Source organism: Phyllostomus hastatus, unplaced genomic scaffold (assembly GCF_019186645.2).
Source record: "Phyllostomus hastatus isolate PE091 unplaced genomic scaffold, TTU_PhHast_1.1 phas_contig_41, whole genome shotgun sequence".
In the NCBI taxonomy this organism is placed as follows: Eukaryota; Metazoa; Chordata; class Mammalia; order Chiroptera; family Phyllostomidae; genus Phyllostomus; species Phyllostomus hastatus.
In genome coordinates, this window is record NW_025333876.1 from 4,296,932 (window position 1) to 4,316,819 (window position 19,888).

Consider the following 19,888-nt stretch of genomic DNA (forward strand, 5'->3'; position numbering starts at 1 on the left):
ATCCAAACACAGTTGGTAGAATGTCAGAGGCATGTGCACATATTTTGAAAGGTGTTTTGAGTGAGTATGCTTGGTGAATAACACTTCATTTTGCAAAATTGCTTTGTGGGTTTTTTTTACTGTAAAAATAAAAATTTACTGTAAATTTTATGGCATTTTTACCTAAAAATTGTTAATTATTTGATATTTCCCTTACTTATTTGCCATCACTTACCTTAAACATGGTGCTTATAATATGACATGAAAACTGCACATGTTATGCCCACCTGGTGACTCAACATTACCAATTGATCAGAGACCAGGAAGTGACAATGTGAACATGGGTAATTATGTACTTCATAGGTGTTCAGTGTTTAGGTTGCATGTTAGGAAACTGACTAGAGGTTTCTGTGGACTTATTACACATCCTAATTTTTCCCATTTAACATAGTGTTTGTCCTTATTTGTTTTGCTTAAGGTCTATTTGCCCTCACTAGCCTGTGAGCTCCGTGGGAGCAAGGCCTTCAGTCTGTTTTGTTCCCTGTCACCTCCCAGCACATAACAGGAGGTCAGCAAGTTCTTAATGGAAACCTCTCTGGCCTCCTTGAGCTCCAGCAGGGGCTGCCTAATAAGGACCTGCTAGCCTCTGCGTGCAACACTGGCCCCTCATCTAGGCGCACACCCCACACAGAAGCTCCCATAGTGTGTGTGGGGCGGGGGGTCCAACTTGGGGAAGGCTAAAAAGTCTGTGCAGCTCTGGACAGCCCATGGAAGGTTCCCAAGAATACAAGTTGACATTGCAGCACTAAAGCTTTAGATGTCTATGTAAACTAGAGGAACACGCTGCTATGGCAATTGAGCACCGGCTGTGTAAAGCAGCAACAGGCAGCTTATGTATGCATCATGCAGCTGCTTCTGCAATGGCTGCCAATGACCCCTGCCTCCTGGCACCCACACTCTGCACAATCCCCTCCTGTCGTGGGTAGGCTGGATCTAGTGTGAGTTACAATACAAGCAGAATTGATGGGATATCACTTCTTAGATTATGTAAGAAAAACTGGGACTTCCTTCCCTCTCTCCTGAACACTGGTCCCAGGCCATTTTGCAATTGAATCTGGGTCTAGCAATAGTGTGATCTCCATCTATTTGCTTTACGTGTGTGAGCCTCAGTGTCCTCACTTGTGAAAAAAGCTGTTGGGAAGACTAGATGAAGTAATGTGTATTAGTGATCCACTGCTGCATAACAAATCACCCTCAAACTGAGTAATTTAGTTTTCACTGTCTCTGAGGATTAGGAATCCCAGTGAACTCTGGCTGGGTCCTGTAGCTCAGGGTCTCATGAGACAATGATCCAGGTATCAGCGGGGTGACAGTACAGTCTCATTCTCCCTCCAGAGGTCTGCCATGGGAATGGCGGTAGAGTCCTACCCAACATTCTTCACAGATTTCTGGCTGTCTGTCTCAATGCAACATAAAAACCAATGTGCATCTTCAGAGAGTATCTTTCAAACACTAGCTATAGCTACTTCCCCCAAAACAGGCTATAAAACTTAGGGGATAAAATCTATTTTTACTTGCAGGAAGCCATCTGCTTCCCTTCTAATTGAGAAATTTGACCAGAGCTGGAAAAGAACAAACAGATATTTGAAGATGGTGTGCACTCGGCCTAATTTTTCTCTCATATTTGTAATCTCTCATTTTGTCAAAAGGCCACTACCCAGGATCAAAGAGGATTGAAGAATCAGGTCATCACTAAGTATCAATTCATGAAGCGTGGGCTCAGTGAAGCAGACCTTTATGCCAGGTATGCAAGTACCTCGGAAAGCATGCTTGAGGCCTGTCATGGGCAGACACAAGGTGGCAGTGAGCCACCCTGGACCCCTTAGCGTTCTGCCTCTAATGAGGTCCCTTCCATTTTTCTCCCCTTTGGACAGTGCACCTCCCTCAAGATGTCTCAGAGAAGGGCTCTTTCCCTCCCAGGTGTTGTACCCCATTCAGCAACCTCTCATAAGAGGGCAGCCTGGCCAGCCTCATCCATGATCTTCAGGAATGACTTGGTGACTGGATGGCTTCCATCCATGTTGAACAGTGGCCATCTCTGCAGGCTGCTTCTTCATCTGAGAATAAAATACTGAAGTGAATTTCTTTTGTTGTTTCATAAGGAGAAATCTATACTAACAAATGAAATCAACTTATTCAAGCCTGACTACTTGGTCCACTTCAATCATACAAGAATATAGACTTCTTCCCCCAATAGAAGAAGCTTAGGTCAGAATCACAGAAAACACTTCCCCTCCACGTCTTGCTTGGGTGGGCTGCCCTTCTTAGTCCACTTTCACTTCTGCACAGACCTTCTGGTTATAGAGAAGATGGAGAGAGCCTCCTCCCTCTGACTCTCTCTCAGGGTCATGAACTCTCTCTGGACAAAGTTCCCAAGCAAAACACAGATATGTCATGCACACCAACATTACCTAGTTGTTTTTAGCTGTGGCTGAGAAATATGGTTAATCACTCTCTATCCAGGAAACATGAGGTTCCAAAAGTTATAGATAAGAGTTATACATAAATAAAAATTAATCTAAAAAACCAATATGCTGTTACACTCAAGGGCAAATGTTTCATTGCTCTGCATGATAATTGTGCAGAGATCCAATTTATTAATATAATGGGTACACTAACAAATAAAGGATTGACCTCCCACAAATGTTTGTAATTTTCTTATGTATTTGTAAGCAAACATGGTGGCCTCATTTTTTCTCCTATAATGTGCACTGTTGTAATTAAGCAAAAGGCAAAGGTATAATGAAAACTATAAACCTGGGTCCCATGTACCTCACTCTCTCCATGGCTCTGTCTGCTGGAGGCAGAGAATTGACTTTTTCAGAAGAGCACATCTTCCAGGACTGGGTTGGGAAGGAGGGCGTGGTGATGCCACAATCAGGGACCACAGGAATGATGAAGATGGCGGAGAATAATTGGGCTGACCAGGAGCCTAGAGAAGGAGGCCAGGACAAAGGTGTAGCTGGGGACAGATTCCAGACAGAGCTTAGCTAACTACCTCGCTGACCTCAATTAACCTTAAGCTATTTAAGCTCTCTCAGCCTTTTTTTCTCCCTGATAAAATGGAGGTAATAACAGTAGCTACCTTATTGGTTTATTGTGAAGATTAAAGAACCAAATGCTTAATAAATGTATTTTGCATAACTCCTAGCACATAGTTGATGCTTGATAAATGGAAACAATGTGTGCTATTTTCATTAACAATAAACCTGAGTGTGGCTTCCAACGTAGGTCCAACTTAGGAAGTAAGAGGGAGCCCAGTAGGACACCTGGTGCCAGGTGATGCCTTTAAGGTGCTGTGGGTGGGAATCTTTTACAAGCAACCCTGGGAGTTTTTCACAAAACAGAATCGATTAAATCACCCTACAATATGGCCAGCATTCCTCACCCTTGTTATGATATCTGCAATTCCAGACGCCAAGTGCCCAGCTCCTGCTCTGGGGTGAAGTTTCAAAAAAAATCTGCCATTGACACTAAGCATTTGCATTGAAGGAAACACTGGCCAAAAGACTGCACATGTGTGTGTTGCTTGGGGTGAGGTTACCAGCATGGTCACAGTAGTACTTAGGTTAGGGACAGCCAACTAGGGATGGTAGCACAGGGTACAACAACGACAAATACTGAATTTCAAACATCTGACATTTGAGGTCATAGAAAAAGAGAAGGATGAGAGATGGAGAAGGTGGCCTTTGGCAAATGAGCCAGGAAGATCTGTCTTAATATGGGGTAGGGGCCAGTGGGTAGCTCCCATGTCACAGTATACCCCTGGAAAGGCAAGTCCTGTGTCTGTCCCTCAGGCCCCAGCAACTCCTGGTAATAAGGCTTCAGAAACAGAATGGCCAGTGTTGGCTAAGCTAAGAGAAGCCCTCCCCATCACACCTCCTTTCCAGCTACCTATGTATTAACCCAGCAGTTCAAGCAACTGTAATGTACTCTCATGACAGAGTCAGCAACCAAGCTAATGATTCAAGCACAGTTCATCTCAATGACAGGATATGCACTAACAACAGTGATGTTGAATGGGCACTTACTATATCCAGGAAACTAATGTTTTCCTGGATCCTTGAATTTTATCCTCAAATAGCTATGAAAACTCATGCAATCTACATTGTACAGATGAGGAAACTGAGGCTAGAGAGGTAAAATGAACTGCCCAAAATCCACAGTGAATGACATGATAGAAATGAGAGGAAAATTAGCCCAGGTTTGACTGACTCTGAGCTTTCCCTGAATGCACAGCTCTCTCCTTCTGTCTGATGTGGGGGCTCAGCCCAGAGGACTTCCCTCCCTTGATGGGGAAAGGGCTAGAGATAGCACAGATGCTGGGTGCCTAGAGGTAGGAAGAAAATGAAGGCAGGAATGTGAAAGATAAAGGCTCCAGCTTTACTATTTGTTCACTTCCAGCCAGGTGGGTCCTGGAATAGGGGGTACCAGACATGGTTTGTGCTAGGGGCTACCAGATGCGTCCACTGTAGGTCAACAGTTGCACCCTGGACTAACAAGAATCCCCTAACCACCTTCTTATGGAGGTGGAAGGAGATCTTCCTAAAGAAGGAGGTCTTCCTAAAGAAGGAGGTCTGAGTCAGCATGTGGCAAATCAAGAAAGGCCAGATCAGGGTATTTCCAAGCTCAAGGGTGATGGGCTTTCTAACTTTTAATAAATAGTCAGCCATGCCCTAGTTGGTGTAGTTCAGTGGATTGAGTGCCAGCCTGAGAACCAAAAGGTCGCTTGTTCGATTCCCAGTCAGGGTACATGCATGGGTTGTAGGCCAGGTCCCAGTAGGGGGGCGTGTGAGAAGTAATTGACAGACATTTCTCTCACACATTCATGTTTCTCTCCCTCTTCCCCCTACCTAGAAATAAATAAATAAAGTCTATTTTTAAAAAGCATCTGAAAAACAAGTCATCATCTCACTTAAGGTTTGAATAATTCATGATAATTAGCCCTCCAAATATACACTCAACATATCCCTTTGCTCTGTTAAGCCCTCCCAAACACTGTCATTAATTTAAGATTATTGAAAGCCCATGGGTCTGTCTCTACTGACTGCTTGGAACATCCCACTGGTGACCTTAAGTCACAACCAATGCACTTTTATACTGCACCCTAATAACAGGCCAAGATTCCAAACATTCATTTGTAAATAGGGTGCTTGGTATGAGGGAGGTATTTCTCCAAATAAACAATGCTGGTTAGATACTAGCCCACAGAAGCCTATTAGCACACACCTTAACTCTAGCAACAAATACCTAAAGAATCTATGAAGACATACTGCAGGTCCTGGCATAGCTAGGGAATTTGGGCTTTGCTCTGAATTTATTGGGGTGCTATAAATAAACTTTCTTCTTGGAGTTACCTGAGGAAAGTAATGCTTTGCAACAGTGAATATGGATGTTTTATGCAGTGCAGGCTGAAGCAGAGAGACTAGTAAGGGTGACACTGCAAAAATCCAATATTGAGTTGATAAAGGCTTGAAGTAAGGTGATTACAACTGAAAGAGGAAAAATTTAATTTGCATTCATGAATTCAACCAATGTTTATTGAGCATCAACTCTGTACCCTGGAGATTCACTCATTCATTCATTCTTCAATTGTTAGACAAATATTTGTTGAGCATGTATTACATGTGGGAGTCTGTGGTAGACTCTGGAGACATAGAGTTTCCCTATCCTAATTACAGCCTGTAGTCCAGAAAGGTATATAGATATTGAAACTAATAATTACCAGTGTGGTGCATGTGAGGAGGGAGAAGGAAAAGGTGCAGTGAGCTACACAATGGCAGAAGAGAAAGCATGTAGATGATTTAGGAAAATTTCTCAAAGGAAGTGGGACTTATAAACTGACACTGGAAGATTGAATAGGGTTTGTCAGATCAAAAAAGGAGCGAGGAAAGAACAGCATGTACAAGCAAGCATGTACAACTGAGCATGCACAGCAGCCTCAACCCAGTGGTGGTGGGGAAAAACCGATGGATTCAAGAAGTTTTGAAGAGGATGACTGGTCAAAACTTGGTAATAGGCAAGATGTGGGAGGTTAGGAAGAGAGAAAAATGATAGATGAGCCTGGGCTCCTGGGTGTCAGCAAGTAGGTAGGTCACAGAATCAACTACTGAGGTGGGAATCATTAGGAGAGGAACAGGTTTGATGGAGAAAATTCTGAGATCAGTTTAGACAGGTTTTGTCCAGCACTTCCAAGATAAACAAGTAGAGATTTCAGGAGGATGTTGCTGAGCTGAGTCTGGAACTCACATCATTTGAGCCCATGAAAGGGACCTGAAAATTATCAACATTGAGGTGGAAATTGTGGTCACAAGGAGAACTGAGCCACAGGTAAAAAAGAGGTGCCAGGGGAGGGTGTTTAGAGCTAAAAGGGGTTCTAAAAACAAGTCAAAGAAGACTGGGCAGAAGCTGATGAAGGACATCCAACTAGCTGCAAAGGACAGAGAGAGGAGGGATGTAAAGGTGACTAGATTGTCTTGGGTGCCAGGGAGAATCAGTAGGAAGAAGAAAGTGAGGAGCCATAGCCCCATCAATAGTAGCCAGTCAGCGAGGACACGCTGTATGATGACTCCCTCTTCAACACTGAGGTTCTTACCAGGTTTCTCCTCCTTCAAAGACAGAGAGCTGATGGACAGATCAACAAATGATTGAACAATCAACAAATCAAATCTGTCCATATTTAGTGAACACCTGTCACATGTTCACCACTGTCCCCTACTCTGAAAACAAAAATAAAGATGACATGGCTACTCCCTAGAGAAATTTAATACAGAGGACAGATAGACATGAAAACAGCCAATAATGAGCCATATAATGTGACTTGGTCAATAACAGACACACAAGTGTATATGCTGGACACATTACTGAGGGCATGAAGGAAGGAGTAGCCCTTCTACTTCCTAGAAGGGGTTCAACTGTAGTATCTGTATTAGTTTCCCAGAGTTTCCATATGAAAGTACCACAAACTTGGTACCTGGTTGTTCTATAAACAAAAGAAATGTAGTTTCTCACAGTTCCTGGAAGCTGGAGTCTGAAATGAAGGTGTCAGACAGGCCATGCTTTCTCTGGAGGATCTAGAGGAGGATCCTCCCTTATCCATTCCTAAGTTCTAGTGGTTCCCAGCAATTATTTTCCTTGGTATTGCCTGCTTATAGAACCTATTCCTCTCTCCCTCTTCTGTGACAATATCTTGGCCTCCATCTTCATGGGGCCTTCTTCCCTATGTCTCTGTGTTCAAATCTCCTCCTTTCTCTTATAAAAACAACCAGGCTTAAGGTCTACTCTAACTTGATATAACTTCATGTGAACTTGATTACATCTGCAAAGACTCCATTTCCAAATAAGGTCCCATTCACAGGTGTCAAGGATTAAACACAATTCCACCCACTACAGTATCCATCTCTTTCTAGCACCAGGCTATTGGGTGCCTGGTACCCAATAGATGCTCAAAATATTGTTTACTTAATCACATCACTGCCTATGATGATATCAGAAAAGGGGAGATGAAGGCCTTTGCTTAAAGATTATGATTTGCACCTCACATGTGGTCCTAAGGTCAATTCGGAGAAAGGATTTTGCAGCTCATAACTATCAACATTTTTTGGTAATTCTTCTCAATTAACAAATGAATTTTACTATTTTCTTCCAAAGGAGAAAAGGAAATTACTTAATTGACAGCCAAGATGGAGGCATAGGTAGACACACTGTGCCTCCTCCCACAACCAAGATAGGGACAACAATAATTTAGAAATAGAATAACAACCAGAACTGACAGAAAATTGAACCATATGGAAGTTGGACAACCAAGAAGTTAAAACAGACACGTTCATCCAGACCAGTAGGAGGGGCGGAGTTGGGCAGCCGGGCGGGGAGGGGTTGAGGCACAAAGAGCGGTGGGACCGGGCACCTAAGGCATCCCAGCCTCGCAAGACCGCAACAGGCAGACCTCGGGCACGGGGTGGCAACCAGAAGACCCAGCAAGGCAGCGATTGTGAAGCGAGGCACTACATGCAAACCAGGGTCCCAGTGCTGGGAAATAGAGCCTTGGGGCACTGACTGAAAACACCTGTGGGGATTGAGGCACAGGGAGAAACTCCCAGCATCACAGGAGAGTTCATTGGAGAGACCTACAGGGTCTTAAAATGTGCACAAGCCCACCCACACGGAAATCAGCACCAGAAAAGCCCAGATCGCTTGGGGGAAGTAACGGAAGGGACTTAAATCTGATGCAGAGCAGAGTAAGCACCATTGTTCCCTCTTGGACCCCACCCCCACATACAGCATCACAACCCAGCAACTGGGTTGCCCCGCCCTGGTGAACACCTACAACTCTTCCCCTCATACATAACAGGCACGACAAGACAAAAAAATGGCCCAAATGGAAGAACAGATCAAAGCTCCACAGCAAATACAATTAAGAGACCAAGACATAGCCAACCTATCAGATGCACAGTTCAAAGCACTAGTGATCAGGATGCTCAAAGAATTGGTTGAATTTGGTTGCAAATTAGATGAAAAATGAAGGCTATGCTAAATGAAACAAAGGAAAATGCACAGGGAACCAACAGTGATGGGAAGAAAACTGGGACTCAAATCAATGGAGTGGACCAGAAGAAAGAAACAATCAGAAAAGAATGAAGAAACAAGAATTCAAAAAAATGAGGAGAGGCTTAGGACCCTCCAGGACATCTTGAAACATTCCAACATCCAAATTATAGGGGTACCAGAAGGGGAAAGAGGAAGAGCAACATGAGGAAAAGTTATTTCAACAAATAATAAAGGAGAACTTCCCCAATCTGGCAAAGGAAATGGACTTCCAGGAAGTCCAGGAAACTCAGAGAGTCCCAAATAAGTTGGACCCAAGGAGGAACACACCAAAGCACATTATAATTACATTAGCCAAGGTAAAAATGAAGGAGAGAATCCTAGAAGCAGCAAGAGATAAGGAGACAGTAACCTACAAAGGAGTTCCCATCAGACTGTCAGGTGATTTCTCAAAAGAGACCTTGCAGGAAAGAAAGGGCTGGAAAGAAGTATTCCAAGTCATGAAAGGCAAGGACCTACATCCAACATTGCTCTATCCAGCAAAGCTTTCATTTAGAATGGAAGGACAGATCAAGTGCTCCTCAGATAAGGTCAAGTGACAGGAGTTCATCATCACCAAGCCCTTATTATATGAAATGTTAAAGGAACTTATCTAAGAAAAAGAAGATAAAAAACATGTATAGTAAAAGGACAGCAAACACACAATTATTAACAACCACACCTAAAATAAAAACAAAAACAAACTAAGCAAACAACTAGAACAGGAACAGAAGCACAGAAATGGAGATCACATGGAGGGTTAACAACAGGGGAGTGGGAGGAGGAGAGAGGGGGAAAAAGCACAGAGAATAAGTAGCATAGATGGTAGGTATAAAATAGACAGGGGGAGGGTAAGAATAGTATGGGAAATGTAGAAGCTAAAGAACTTATGACACATGGACATGAACTAAAGGGGGGAATATGGGTGGGAGAGGGTGTGCAGGGTGGAGGGGAGTGAAGGGAGAAAAATGGGACAACTGTAATAGCATAATCAATAAAATATATTTAAAAAAATAAGTTACTTCATTGAGAGAAATTCTAAAATACATTTAAATTTTTGATCATATATGTTCTTGAAGTTTTAATGTGGATGACTTTTCCCAAGCACATTAAGAATTCTCCCAAAATTGATAAGGTTCTATGAAGAGAAATTCAGCAGTAGCTGACAAAATTTAAAATATATGTACTCTTTGACCCAGTCATTTTAGTTCTAGGAGTTTTTCCTACAGATATATTGTCACATATGGAAAACAACTAGTACCAGTTTTTTCATTTCAAAATCACAGCAGTTTTGAGCTATAGAATGCTAGTTAAATAAATAATGATACATCCGAGCAATTAAATGACATCACATCATTTAAGATTGATTTAACAGCATGTAACAGAAATCTGACTACTCTGGACTTAATAAATAAAGAAGTTTTTTTCCCCTGGTAATAAGAAGTCAGCGGTTGGTGGCCCAGAGCAGATGTAATGGCTCTACCCAGCCACCTGCTACTCTACTTCTTAGTCATCTGAACATTAGTTTTTTTCCTCATGCTCACAAGATGGCTGCTGTGGGCTTAGCTACAATAGCCACATTCCAGGCAGAAAGAAAAAAAAAGAAGGAAAGACAGAAGCTCTCCCTTTTTACCAGGAAAGCAACTGCTTTCCCAGAAGCACCATCTAATAAACTCAAACTTATACCTCACTGACCACAACCAGTTATATGGCCATTTCATGCACAAGAGAAGCTGCAAACTGCAGCTTCCAATGAACTTGAGGTTGGGTTGGTTTGAAAGAAGAAATGGCAGCTAAGAGTCATGAAGAAGAGTAAGTCAGCTTGGTATGTGTTTCTGTGGGTCTGTCACCAAGAAATACTGGGTAACAAAGTATGCAGCAGTATGTGTAGCATGCTCTAAATGTATACTATAACATATCCTGTGTATATACTATGGGTATGTATACTATATATGTGTACACAATATGTATACACACACATACAACATGTTGTTATGTGTGTGTGTATGTACTCTTTTAAATGCACAGGCTATGTCTAGAAGAAAAGACACAAATCGCTGACAAGCATTTGCTTCTGGGAAGTAGTCCTAAAGGCAGGGGACTGAGGAAGGAGGAAAACTTTAATTCCTTGCTCTTTTATGATTTTGAATGTTCCAACATATGCATATATTATCTATTCAAATATTAAGTGATTTTTAGAAGTCAGAAAGAACACCTCAAAAAGTAACAAAACTTTTTACCTTGCTGTTGGCATGATGTTAATATCATGACCCTAAAGTCAAAAACATGAGAGACACTAAGAATCTAACTGGATGTTTACATTTATTTTTCTTTTTTACTCTTTTAACTGGATGCTTTTTTAATGACTATAAGAGTCATGGCCTGTCAGATGGGAAAATATGAAAGGAATGTAGCGTTCTTTGGCCAAATACTCAGTAAGATTAAGAGGTTACAAAAGAGTCATAAAGGCATGGCAGAGAGGGTAATAGCTTCAAGAGGCTTTAGAGCCAGAGGGGAATATATTAATATGTCTGCAGAGATCCAAAGGCATGTAAAATCAGTGAAGGGAGGGAGGGAGATCAGGAAAAAGAATAGGTGACCTAGTCCTTGTACAGCTCAGTGTCCCACCAGGGTCTTGGGCACAAGCCAACTCCGTCTTCTGGCCAAAAACTTCTGAACAGCATTTAACCTCAGTCTCTCGGGGTGGCACTTCAACTTACTAGAGATAAGTGTGTCCTTAGCAGGTAAGTGATGTTCACCCTGAGAAGGCAAGGATTAATTATAGAGACAATAGAGGAACTCCAACCCACCTGTCTTTTTATAAATTTAGGAATAACCTATGTATGCTTGGTATTTACAAGTTTCGTCAGTTTTATGACAAGTTGATCTATTAGAGCAGCTATCAGATTAGCTGTGTGATTCCAACTTGATGTGTAACAGAGTAATCAGTTTATGTTTAAGATTTTAAGGTGAAAAGGTAGAAGAATAAAACTGGTAAACAATATTGGAACACCTAAAAGAATTTAAGAGTCTCCATATTTATAAGTTTCAGGTATATTTATAAGAATTACTTAATTTGGAGATAGGTTTTCTTAGTCTATTTGGAGTATGAAAATAGAATTATTTATAAATATTTAAGAGAAATTAATTAAGTTCTAAAAGGCTTTTGTAAGTAATTGTTAAAATGTATTATTTTTTTGCATTTACCATATTTTTGAATTTTGCCTTTCACTTTTTTCCTTTCTTTTATTTTTAAATATATTTTATTGATTATGCAATAACAGTTGTCCCATTTTCTTCTTCCCTTTATTCCCCTCCACCCTATACCCCCCACCATCATTGGGCACACATATAAGTTCTTTGACTTTAGCATTTCCCATACTATTCTTAACCTTCCCTGTCTATTTTGTACCTATCATATATGCTTCTTATTCCCTGTACCTTTCCCCCAATTCTCCACCCCTCACACTGATAACCCTCCATGTGATCTCTATTTCTGTCAATCTGTTCTTGTTCTAGTTGTTCATTTAGTTCATTTTTGTTTTTGTTTTTTTAGGTTCAGTTATTGATAGTTGTGAGTTTATTGTCATTTTACTTGTTTGGGACTCTCTGAGTTTCTTGGACTTCCTGGAAGTCTATTTCCTTTGCCAGATTGGGGAAGTTCTCCTTCATTATTTGTTCAAAAAGGTTTCCAATTTCTTGATCTTCCTCTTTTCCTTCTGGCACCCCTATGATTCAGATGTTGGAACATTTAAAGTTGTCATTTTACTATTTATATTTTCTATCTTTTTTTTCTTAGATAAGTCCCTTTAACATTTCACATAATAAGGGCATGGTGATGATGAACTCCTTTAACTTGGCCTTATCTGGAAAGCACTTTGTCTGCTCCTCCTAAATGAAAGCTTTGCTGGATAGAGTAATCTTGGATGTAGGTCCTTGCCTTTCATAATTTGGAATACTTCTTTCTGGTCCCTTCTTGCCTGCAAGGTCACTTTTGAGAAATCAGCTGACAGTCTGATGGAAACTCCTTTGTAGGTTACTGTCTCCTTTTCTCTTGCTGCTTCTAGGATTCTCTCCTTCATTTTTACCTTGGCTAATGTAATTATGAGTGCCTTGGTGTGTCCCTCCTTGGGTCCAATTTGTTTGGGACTCTCTGAGTTTCCTAGACTTCCTGGAAGTCCATTTCCTTTGCCAGATTGGGGAAGTTCTCCTTCATTATTTTTTCAAATAAGTTTTCAATATCTTGCTCTTCCTTTTCTCCTTCTGGCACCACTATGATTCAGATGTTGGAACATTTAAAGTTGTCCTAGAGGTTCCTAAGCCACTCCTCATATTTTTTGAAATCTTGTTTCTTCATTCTGTTCTGGTTGAATACTTATTTCTTCCTTCTGCTCCGAACCATTGATTTGACTCCAAGTTTCCATCTCTTCACTGTTGGTCCTTTATTTCACATTTATAGCCTTCACTTTTTCCTCTATTTTGTGGCCACACTCAACCAGTTCTGTGAGCATCCTGATTACCAGTGTTTTGAACTGTGTATCTGATAGATTGGCTATCTCTTCATCACTTCATTGTATTTTTTTCAGAACTTTGATCTGTTCTTTTATTTGGGCCATTTTTTTTTTGTCTTGGCATGCCTGTTAAGTATAAGAGGCAGAACCTTAGGTATTTGCCAGGGTGAGGCAACCCACGTTGCTGCTTTGTAGTTATGTGTGTGAGTGAGGGGTCTAAGAGGGAACACTACCACTTACTTGGCTCCCGGCTGACTTTCAGGCACCTCCTCTGCTACCCACAAGCAAACTGGGCCCTTCTGGTGCTGATTCCTGGGCAGGTCGGTTTGTCTACATTCTAGGACTTGGTGGGTCTCTCCAACAAACTCTCCTGTGAGGCTGGGAGTTTCTCCCACTGCCTGAACCCCCACAGGATTTTTCAGTCAGAGGTTTTGAGGCTTTTTTTCCCACATTGGAAACCTGGGTTGAGCAGTCTGTCTTGCTTTTCAGTTGTTCCCCCATTTTATCCACATGCAAATGTGGGACCGCCTGCTCCACCAGCTACTGCCTTGCCCACCCCAGACCTCCAGCCACTGCATTGACTTGAGTCCTCTCCGCCCTGGCTGCCTGTTTCTGCCCCTCCTACCAGTCTGGATGAATGTTTTTTCTTTAACTCCTTGGTTGTTGGACTTCCATACACTTTGATTTTCTGTCAGTTCTGGTTATTTTTTGTTTTCAAATTTGTCGTTGTCCTTTTGGTTGTGTGAGGAAGCAAAGTGTATTCATCTATGCCTCCATCTTGACCAGAAGTGTTTTTTTCTTTTTTTTTTATTGTTGTTCAATTACAGGTTTCTTCATTTCCCCCCATTATTCTCCCCTGCCCTACCCTCCCACCTCCCACATTCAATCCTTTCCCCACCCCCATTGTCTTTATCCATGGGTCTTTTATATACATTCCTTGACTTGACTATCCCTAGATTTCAAAACCGAAGAAAATTTTTAAACTTACAACTTAAAAAAAATTGAATAGTAAATGATATATCATAAAATGAAAAAGCAAGTTACAGAGCCATAATTTGGTGTGATCCCATTTCAGTAAAGGAAAGAAACCTAACCCCCAGCACATGTGTGTATTTGCCAGCGTATGGTGGGTGGGTAACACCAAAGCTGTGAGAGTATCGACTCTGCATCTGTCAGGAGGGTAAAAACGAAAGCGAGTCACAGGGAGCTGGTCTCCATATATTTTTGACTGCTTCGCCTATTACAACCAACGTGTTGTACTTTTATAGTTTGAAAAAATCAAATAAAAAATGTCCAGTAAAGAAATAGTTTTTTTTTCCAATTGTCTATCATCTTTCACATACATTATCACCTTGGCACCTGCCAACTGAATGACAATAATAAACACTGTTATCTCTATTTTATGGTTAAGGAAGCAGAGTTCAGAAATACAAACGGCCTTGCCCAAGATAGCAAGACTATTAATGATGGAGCCCTGTATCCCACCCAGGCCTGACCCACAGCCCAGCAGTCTGAGCAGACACTCCAAGTGGATATGGTAGGAGAAAGGCAGCAGCATCACCCAAAGTGACCATTGGTATCTTTCTGGGCAAGGACAACTCTGCAGGCAGAGGTGAACTCTGCCTATGATGTAGTACATCTCTGAATACGCCTTCACCAATATTGATCATGAATATCTAGAAGGCTGTTTGTCCAACTTTGCTTGAAAGAGTCAGCATTTGCCAGTAATCTTATCACATCGCCTGGAATCTTCAGTACTAGTTCCACAGGGTTACTCTAGGTCACATGGCCACAGGAATGTTCCTAGTTCTCAACTATGCAGGGAGGAGGGAGTGGTGTGTGACGTGTCCTTCCTCGACATCAGCAAGGTCCCTTCCTAGCCCGTTCTGCTTGATCCACAAGAAGGATATCAAGTTGAAAACTGCCAAGTCCTCACCTGCAGTAGGTCCTCCACAGGGCATGGCGTTGTACACTGTTTCTTTACCACATCAGCATTGTTATCGCACATGCTCTGTGCTTATTTAACAGACCTTCAAGTCCCTGAAAACTGAGGAGTATGCATTGTGACATGGCCAAATAAATCACAGCAGGAGCTCCAGGTGGAAGTAGTCTAGCTGGCATCAGCACACTTGTTCATCATCTTCCGTGGCAGCACATTCCTGTCTCTCTGGGCAATGCTTGTTTTATGAAAATGGACTGGGACTTTTCACATCTATATTGATTTGGTGAATTTGATCAAGACCAATGAGTTTTAATAGTTCTAGTTGTGATGTGGGGAGGAGCAGAAGCTTGGACCAAAAACTGATGGAACTCTAGACAGACTCCGCTCCGCTTCCCACTGTGAGATATTAATCAAGTCAGAATTTCCTGGTGGGTGAGTGTCCCCATTTCTAGTCTAAAGACTGTAAAACCTGCTACACCTTCCTCATGGATCACTGTGAGACTCAAACTAAAAATGTTTGAGACAGTGCTTTGCAGATCATAAAGCACTTACAAGGTATCATTTATTGGCTTGGTATGTCATAAGAAGAAATGAGAAGTCTCCTCTGTAGGGTCTCTTATTTTCAGGCACATTGAAAAATATACACATATATAATGTACAGGTACATATTATTCAGTTTTAAATTGTGCATGATTAGTCCAAGTTTCCTTTTTTTCCTCGTAAATCTTTTTATGATATTGAATGAAATTCCCTCAGGAGATTCTGTTGATACAAGTACAAAAGAAAAAAAAAGAAAAAGAAAAAGGCAGTGCTTGCTATCAACAAATAGGAATATTTAAAAGATGCTTTCTTCCCAAACATAGTTATTTCTGCTTGGCACTATGCAAATGCCTTTATTTTATCAATGTTTTCTCCTTGTTTTCTAAATGAGAGCCTTGGGAACAGGTTTAGTAGAATGTGGTTGCTTGGCACTTTTAAAATGCAAATAAGCCTTTGAGTTCTAAATTCAGATTTTTCTTCTAAATTTAAATGATATCCACTTTAAATTTTTGGAAAGCAATCTGGCACAGATTATTAAAAGCAAAAAATAATAATCTCTTTGGATATCAATGTGACAGAGCACATAATGAAACTGATGTGTGCTTCCTGTGGGCCAGGCCCAAGGCCAAGCGTTTTTGCCTGGATCATCTCATCTCATCCTCACAAGCCAATCAGTAGCTATTATTGTCCCCATTTTGCAAATGAGGAAAAGTGAGGTACAGAATTCAAGTAGAGACTTCACTCTTCCCCCAAATGTGGTCATGGAAAGCTCACCTTTAAAGTGGATATTAGTTAAATTTAGAAGACCGCCAACCCCTGACAGATGGCCAAAGAAGACCTGAAGAGCCCCACTTTCTATACGCCAGCCACTGTGCTAGACCCTTGTCACAAAGTGTCTCACTCGACCTTCCTACCACCCCACCATTTCCAGAGGAAGAAATGAGGCTTAGAAAGGTGGCAAACTCATATTTGTTGAGATTTTTCTTAGCTGCCAGCCATAAGCTAGGTACTTTTCAGTAGTTTTCTCAATTAAACATAAACAAACAATTTACACATATGGAAAGTCAGGAAATGCATAAACAAAAATGGGGAAAATGCTCAATAGCTCTAATAATATAAAATTGCAATTTAAAACATTAATGAGGTACCAATTACACCTACCACATTAGCCAAACAAAGTTAAATGCTGATGGTAGTGACTTCAAAGTGAAGCTAGTTTCTTCATATGTTGCTGGTGGTGCTTCTAAGATCACACTCTCGAGGAAGGAGAATGAATACAAATGTATGTGTGCTAAGATCATCCATGTGCATGAAGGGAGCATGGCAAAACGAATACAACTGTTGGATTAGGGAGGAATGAAAATTTAATCTGTGCCGTTTTTACAATGAATAAGTATGGGGGAAAACTATTTTATATTCCTGTTTTACAATAAATAAACTTGAAAGAAAAAGATATTGTTATCCCATTGCACCATTTTATCATTAAGGATTGCATTCCTGATTTCAATATATCAGGGATATCACCAATAAGTGACCAAAAAAACAAGTAATTTTAAACTTTAGTCATTTTAAACTTTGGGCTTGTTCTAAGATATTGAAAGTAGGCTCCAAAGTACAGAATCGTATGATCCTCATTCAATGCCCTCATTTTCTTGTTGAGGACATGGAGGCCCATACACATGGGGTCCCTTTTCTCCAATCCTCTGGACACCAGCTGGGTGTCTAACAATTCTATTCAATCCTGACACTAAGTACCCAGAGTTATCACAAACTCTGAAGGTTTGGGGCCAGTTACACAAGACTGCACCCACCTCAGATGCCAGTCACAAGTCCCAGGTGCCACCTGCACTTCTGACCAACTTACTATAAGTCTGGAGTTCCCATGACTTCCCTGTCGGGTTTGATAATTTGTTAGAGCAACTCACAGAACTCAGGAAAAGGAAAGTGCCTCACTTACTATTACTGGATTAGTATGAAGGATATAAATGAACAGCCAGATAAAAAGGTACAAAGGGTGAGGTCCAGCAGAGTTCCGTGCACAGGAGCTTCTGTCCCCCCAGAATTTGGGTGTGCCACCCTCCCAGGAGGAGGAATTTCTCTAAACCCCATCATTTAGGGGGTAATGGAGGTTTCATTACACAGGTGTGGTTAATTAAATCATTGATCACTGGCAACTGAACTTGACTTCTTGCCCCTCTCCCCATCCTGGAGTCCAAAGGTTGGAGCTACAAGTTTCAATCCTCTACACAAGCCGAGGTCTTTCTGGCCACCAGTCCCCATCCTGTGCTATGTAGGAGCCCCCAACTGCCACCATGTCATTAGCATACAAAAGACACTCTGACACAAAACCAAACATTTATATTCCTTGTTGTGTTACACACCAAAAAATTATCGTTATCTGAGGTAGACCTCAGAATCCAAACAGTAGAGTAAGCATGTCCATAGGGTCCACTCTTGAATGTCTGTTTGGCTCTGATGGCCACGAGTCTTGAGGTATGGGCTTGCCCAGACACAGTGGTTCTCATTGCGGGTCCCTGGGCCGGCGGCATCACCATCATCAGAACATCCTCTGAAGCTTGTCAGAAATGGACAATCTCGGCATCACCCTACCCACTGAACAAAATCTGCATTTTAATAAGATCCTGGGCTTATTTGCAACATTATAGTTTGACAAATACTCTTTGATGCTGTTGGACATGGTAGGCAGCCAGTCGCTGAAGCACCTCCTCTAGCCCAGGAAGCCCAATGCACTCTCCCAGTGTGACTCACACTTTTCCCCATTGGAAAGAGGTTGGTGGGTCACAACAAAAAGTAGGTAAAAAGCTAGGGTCTCATCAGGCAGCACAGCCAACAAGAGGGATGGGAGACATTAGCCATACAGAAGTATTTTTAAATGTAATAGTTGTAAGAAATAAGAACCTGCACCCCTTCCCCACCAGCTATCATTCCTCACCAAAAAAAAAAAATTTAAAAAGCAACAATTGCTGTTGAAAATTTTGCCAAGCAGTACAACCATACCACAGATGGATGAGTACTCGGCAAACGTGGAGGTTAACTTCACTCCCCTCCTGAAACATCCCTCCAGCCCCCGACCCGCTCTGGTAACAAAGGAAGCAAGAAAGGAATGCAGGATGAAGAAAGGTTTAATTAGAAGCATTTTAGGGCAATTGCCTACTGTAGTCATTTTCTCTTGCTGCTGTAACAAATTACCGCCAATTTAGTGGCTTAAGACAACACAAATTTATCATTTCTCAGTTCTGGAAGTCGGAAGTCAGGAGCTAGTTTCAGTGGGCTGGAATCAAGAGATAGGCAGTCTGTGTTCTTTGGAGACTCTAGGAGAAAGTACATTTCCTCGTCTTTCCCAGTTTCTAGAGGTCACCTGATTCCTTGGCTTGTACTCCCCCTCCATCCTCAAAGCCAACAGCATAGCATTTACAAACCTTCTCCTCTCTAACCTCTGATACTGTCACTACAGCTCCGCTGGTTCTTACTCCGCTGCCTCCCCTTTTCTCTTACAAGGACCTGTCCTGGCATCGGGCCCACACAGATAACCCAGGGCAGTCTCCCCATCTCGGGGTCTTTACCCTCACATCTGCCAAATCCCTTTAGTCGTGCGAGGTAACACACTCACAGGCCCCAGGGATTAGGTGCGGACTGCATTAGGGATAACCATTATCTTGCCTGCATCACCTACTTTTTAAAGTTCCTCTGAGGATCTGGTGGTGAAGGGTGCCACTGTGCCAGGGGCTGTGCTGTGTTCCCATAAATCCTGTCTTTGAATCTCTGGAGATGAGGTACCTGTGGCTGCCTCATTCAGTGCTGAGGACAGTGTAGCACTGCCTGTGTCAGTGCTACAGTTACTTACATTGGTCCGAGCTCAGTTACTTATAGTGTCAATGTGCCTTGTGCTTTAACATAAGCATTTACATCAAAGTTTTAAGACGAGAGCCGCAGAGCAGGCTGGAGGGTCTTCTCCATTCTGGCAGGCCCTGAGGTTGACACTGACAGCGGGATGAGACTGAACTGGCATCCGCACTGACGAGGCCCACTGCCTCTGCACCCACCCCAACCCCATCGGAAATACACCTCTCTTTTGAAGCCTGCATTGAGGACCTGCTTTGATTTCTGACTCTCAGTGACCAGGTCCAGTGACAGGTGCTGGGGGGCTGCATGGCCTCAAGCCCGCATAGCAGTTTAGAAGTCAGTCAGTAGGCCTTCTGCTGCTCACAGGACCATGGCCTAGAGCAGGAAGCCTGTGGATTCAGAGGCCCCC

General features: G+C 42.1%; 1 pseudogene; it reads right to left on the bottom strand.

Moving 5' to 3' along the window:
* LOC123822686 overlaps positions 1-15,141 on the bottom strand; it is a 50,779-nt pseudogene extending 35,638 nt beyond the window's left edge.
* Between the last annotated feature and the right edge of the window lie 4,747 nt (positions 15,142-19,888).